This window comes from Dipodomys merriami, unplaced genomic scaffold (genome assembly GCF_024711535.1).
Source record: "Dipodomys merriami isolate MVZ:Mamm:240054 unplaced genomic scaffold, mDipMer1.0.p SCAF_85, whole genome shotgun sequence".
NCBI lineage: Eukaryota > Metazoa > Chordata > Mammalia > Rodentia > Heteromyidae > Dipodomys > Dipodomys merriami.
This window is the reverse complement of record NW_027206457.1, coordinates 115,754-121,547: the sequence shown is the minus strand read 5'-3', so window position 1 is coordinate 121,547 and position 5,794 is coordinate 115,754. Positions and strand designations below refer to the sequence as shown.

Sequence of the window (5,794 nt, the reverse complement as noted above, 5' to 3'; positions counted from 1 at the left end):
AGAACTCACATGTTAAAGTCATAACCTCTGGTGAGTACCTCAAAATGTGACCTTACATGTAAATTGGGTTTTTGGAGGAAGTAAGGTCATTCAAATAGGCTTTAATATAACATTCTTGGTGTCCTTCAACAAAGCAAAAACTTGGACATAGAAGGGATCAATGACATGAAGACCAAGGAGACAAAAGCTGCCCATAAACCAAGGAGAGGAGCTTGGAAGAGCTCCTCCCTCACTAGCCACAGAAGGAACCAGCCAAGTGGACATCTTCATATTAGACAGCCAGCTGCTGGAACCAAAAGACAATTCACTCCTTATCTTTAAACCATCCAGCTTGGGGCTGGGAAGGTGGCTCAGTGGTAGAGTACTTGCCTTGCAAGCATGAGGCCCTGGGTTCGATTACTCAGCACCACATAAACAGAAAAAGCCGGAAGTGGCGCTGTGGCTCCAGTGGTAGAGCGCTAGCCTTGAGCTGAAGAGCTGAGGGACAGTGCCTAGACGCAGAGTTCAGGCCCCATGACCAGCAAAAAAACCCCATCCAGCTTATGGGATTTTGTCACAGAAACCTAACACACTCACTTCTCCTTAACTTCAGAAGATGTCACAAAAGGGCCCTGATGATGAGTGTAGCATCTGCCTCTGTGTGCTGAGTTGACCTATAAGCAGAGGTGTGGAAAGGAAGAGATCCACTGGCCAGGTAGCTGATGTGTTCCCTTGCCCTGTTCGCAAGTCACAGAAACAGCATAGTACTTGAAGGAATCTGTTACACGACAGGAAAAGGTAAGGAACAGATAGGAACACCAGACAACTAAAAGTCAGGAAAGTATAGAAAACAGGGAAGAAAGCAGGGGGTCATATAGCAGGAACAACATAATGCTTATCTCCTAGCTCTACTGCTGTGACGAATGAGCTCTATAGACATTTTTCTACCCTTAAAATGTTTAAGATTCCAAACCCCCCAGGATAAGAGGGGCCCCCCAAACCTTTTGACAGTATGGCCTGATTTAAATTCAACCAAGATCACCACAAGCTGGAGGTGTAATTCTTCAAAAGGAAATTACAGCATTATTTCTTAAAGAATGTAGAATAAAAGCTGGGAAGTGAAAAAAAAAATACTAAATGTCCACTGACTTTGTGGAAGAAAGGCAAAGAGGAGAGATATCAAAGACGAACACAGCTCCTTGTGGCCATTGCAGGTCTCCCCCTCTCCTGGAGTGAGCCCTTGGAGCCAGGCTCCAAGTTATTTTTAAGCTATCCATGCTTTCTATTCTAAAACTCCCATCTCCTGAGCACAATAATGAACTGCCCAGCATCCTTCGAGAATCATCTTCTGATCTTGTCTGCGACCTGCCTCCGTCTTTAGATCTTCAGCCCTCAAAGGGCCAAATTCAAAAGCAAACACAAAAGCAAAGTTTTGAATTCACCAGGGTCACCCACTTTCTCCAGTTTCTGTACCTTTTCCCACGCAAATAACAAAGGAAAACATCACTTCGGTCTGTGTCAACAAGGTACCAAAACATTTAGTCAATTAGATCAGGTTGGCAAACAGCCTGTCACTCTGAAGGAGGGAAGGGAGAATCTGCCGAATGAGTCATTTGAATGGACTGGGCTGTCTTGGTCCAAATAAGTCTTTTTCATTAAATGTTGATAGAATCTGTAGTAGATCAAAAAGAAAATCTACGAAAGTTACTTTTCATCTGTGTAAACAGCAAAATCAGGATGGCCTATTGGAAGTCTCTAAATAACCCTTTTTCTGAATCAAAAGATGTAATTCTTTAGATGAGAATGAATTAAAAGGCCTTCTTTTTTCCAAGTAGAAAAGGGTTGGAAATCTAGATTACACTCAAGGGAATATCAACAATATCATGATTTCCACCTGTGTTCCCAGTTCCACGTGAGCTCTGTACCACGTGTGTTCCACGTGAGGACTGCTATCTTCGCTGTCAAAAGAGCAAGCTGTCGCTTCTACAGTCTACATCACATTCCCAGATTTACACAGGTGATGTTGCATTTTACTGAAACCTATCACCTCTCCAAAGCCTTTGGTTCTTAACCACCATGCTGACAGCTTCCTTCTCAGAATACTTCCTTACTCATCTTTCTCCTTGAGACAACTCTTCATGCTCTGAAGCATTCTTCTCTGATTGTTCTGGGTCAAAAAAAAATACTCAACCTTTTGTCAACTTGACAGCCTTTAGGGAAATTCTTTAATCCAAATCCAAAGGAAACTGAACCAAAGGAAATTGTCTTTCTGTGGGCTCAAAAGCCTAGAGTCCAATACCATCTTTCTTGGTCTTTCTACTGCCCTGCCATGTGACAATTAAGGGCCCTGCTTCTGCTGAAGGGTCTGTGTTCCTGGAGAAGAGAAATCTCCCTCAAAAGCATCTGACCAGGGATGCCCAATGCAGCCTGTTTCATTCATCTCAGGTACCAGGGACTTGCTTAAAGCACAACAGCAAGTATTTGATTGCATTGTCATTGACTTTTGTCTTATATTTATGGTCATGTCATCAATTTCTTCTTTAATGTAGAAAATAAGAGCTGTTTTAGGGACACTAAGCTACCTATTTGGAGGACTATCCCCACTTCTCCATAGACTCTTGCCTTTTATTCATCCTTACTCTAATTTCTTCTTTGTACAACATGATTGAAGGCCAGAAGTAATCAGAAAACATTAAAAAAAAAAAAAGGCTTCTAGTTTCCTTCACTTCACGGGCAGAAGAAACTCTTTAACAGCCCATGGGTGTTTTGTTTTTTTTATTGTTTGCCTTCAGGTTATGATAGAAATCAATACAAGTTACAGAATAAGTTTTCCATGATGCATTCTAGTGAGTGATAAAATTATTTTTGAATGACTATTTCGAAGCCTGAATCTATTTTTTTATTCTATATCACTATTTTTCAGCACTAAGACAAGTATCATTTGAATTGATTTCAGGATGACAATCAGAATGAAGAGGCATGAGCTTTACAAACATAGAGTTCTCTGTAAGGAAGAAGAAACTAAACAAAAAAGAGGTGAGGGGAAGGGGGAAGGCAAGAGGAGTGGAAGGGGAAGAGATGGAAGAGGAAGAAGAAAGAAGAAACTTCCATAAGAGTGATCAACTTTCCCACTTTTAATCCTACACAACACTCTTAAAACTCAAAAGAACATTTTGTATTCCCTACAATTCTTCTTTCTTCTTCTGAATTTATATCCGCTTTCCAGGGACGGGGTTAAGTGGTGATATAAACATGTCTACAGCATCCCTTAAACCAAATGCACCCCAATAACTCCTCACAGCATTACCCTTAGGACAACAATATGTTAGTGGAAGTTGACTAAGAGAGTCATTAAAATCCCATAATTCTTTGATTCTAAAGAGTGTGTTCACCTTCTCCCTTGACCCCAACTTTTCTTAAATAATGCATATGATCATCTAATTTCAAATTAGAAATTTTAACTAAGTATGCACTCAAATGCCAAGACTTAGTTTGCAGTAGTAATGTGAATAGATCATTCATAATTTTATAATATATGTTTCAATATGTTAAAGTTGATCATCATTTGAATACATAAACTATATTAGGAAATTAAATTAAGCAATCCTCTGACTCCCACTTCAAGGGACTCCTAGAAATCTATATGCTACATTTAATATATATCACATGTAACATTCTGTGTGATATATACAAGAAAATCTATTTACCTATGGGCTTCCTCCACTCCCCAAATCCCTGCCACTGTTACAGGTAAGGCTTTTCTTTATTTTTAATATAGCTTAGTTTAGGGTTTGGGGGGTTGTTTTGGCTTTGTTTTTTTGACAGTCCTGGGGCTTGAAGTCAGGGCCTGGGTGCTGACCCTAAGCTCTTTTGCTCAAGGCTGGTGCTCTACCATTTGAGTCACAGCTTCACTTCTGGCTTTTTTGGTGGTCAATTGGGCATAAGAGTCTCACAGGTTTTTTCCACCCCAGCTGGCTTTGAACCACAATCTTCGAATCTCAGCCTCCTGAGTAGCTAGGATTATAGGCATGAGCCATGGATGCCCAGCTTAGTTTTGTTTTTGCTGTGCTAGAGATCAAACCCAGGGCCCCATACATGCTAGTCAAATACTACCACAGAGATGTATCTTCAGCCTTCTTTTCAATTTCTAACATGTATATCTCCCAAAACATATTACTAAATTTTATTTGTCTTTGAGTCTTACAAAAAAATGGCATCATATTGTAGGCCTCCAATGACTTGTGTTTTTTTGGTCATTCAATCTTAAGATTCATTCACAGTTACTCTATATAACTATGGTTCATTTATTATCTTTTATGTATAATATTCCACTGTGTGAGTGATCACATAATTGGATTGATTTGGATTGTTTCCAGTTTGGATTGTTCCAAATATTCTTTTGTGTCCTCTGGTGACTATATCCATCACTATCCCAAAGGTATATTTCAAGAAGTGCAATGCTAAATCGCAGCATACGCAAATGTCAGTTCTATAAGAGAATGCCAAATTGCTTTCCACAGTGGTTGTAACGATCTGTGTTCTCATCATCCTCTATGAAATCTGTGTTGCAGAAAACCAAGAACTGGACTAACTGGGGAAATGAAAAGAGGCTGAGATAAATATGATGGAATTTTGGAAGGGTTCTGAGGTATGCTACAAAAGCAAGCCAGATATATAATCCTTTTCCTCATTGTGCTTTTTTGTTTTTCACAGCACTGGGGGTGGAACTCGGTGTTACACATGCCAGGCAAGCGATCTGCCACTGAGCTACATCTCCAAGCCCTTGTTGTGTCTTTACTGACTTTCTGACCCAGCCCAGACCACAGGCACAGGCAATCAGTTAAAATCCACCACCAATTCACGGTGCTTAGAGTTTTCCTTACCTTCTGCCTCATTCCTCCTGGGCAGAGTCTCCCAACAGGGCTTTGTTCTTGCACACACAGTCAGTCAACCAGGCTACCCACAGCATCTTTCAGCGGGATTGTGACGGGCAAGGGATTGACTCTTACATCCCATTGATAGAAACAGATAGGCCAGCAAACAAAAAGGTAAGCTTGCATCGTGATTGTTGTCTTTTATTCCGTTTATTTCTTTGATAACAATCGAAGAGCTTGGAGAAAGCTTTCCAGGCAGAGAGCACGTGCAAAAACTCAACCAGGAAAGGACAGATGTGCTCAAGAGTGGTCCAGCTCACCCTTTGCGGTTCTCATTGCTAGATCTGGAGAGGGCTGAAGAGTGGGCATCTCTAACAAGGTCCTGAGTGCTGCTGGAGGTGCAGAGACCACTCTTCAGAAACCAATGCACTCATAGAGTCAAAAGCACGTCCCATTACTCGAGGCCTTTGAAGCCAACAGCAATCTGGACGTTATCTTGTGTTGTAATGGGAAGCCACTGGAAGCCATTATGCAAGGGAGTGAGGTGACCTGATTTAGGTGGATTTGTTCAGCTTTCTTACCCTATGATTGACCAAAAAAAACTTCTTTGGGTTTCATAGAGCATACTGGCTTTTGTATAGAGAATTTTTGTATGGAGAATTTCTACTTGGGGTAACAGAACATATGAAGCTGACACTAACAAAGAGAAAGTCATGGGGAGAAGGTTTGAGAAAGAGTCAATTTTGAACTCAATTTGAAATCTTATTAAAATACACTGGCCAGGGAGGGGCAGTGCACACTGCATTTGTGGTCAGCAGTCTGGCATCATAGAAGCACAAAGGTAACATATGAACAGCGCCTCCTAGAGTTGTACAGTATGACAGCCACGTGATAATTCATCTCTGGATTCATAACTTAGTGGGCTGGTGGGGTGGGGCTTT

General features: G+C 41.0%; 1 long non-coding RNA gene across 1 annotated transcript; it reads left to right on the top strand.

Annotated features, from left to right (window-relative positions):
• Positions 1-676: 676 nt before the first annotated feature.
• Positions 677-4,822, top strand: LOC138820246 (uncharacterized). The gene is made up of 4 exons (XR_011369797.1): positions 677-777; positions 1,886-1,996; positions 2,936-3,015; positions 4,693-4,822. It is a non-coding gene; the product is annotated as an uncharacterized lncRNA (long non-coding RNA).
• The last annotated feature ends 972 nt before the right edge of the window (positions 4,823-5,794 follow it).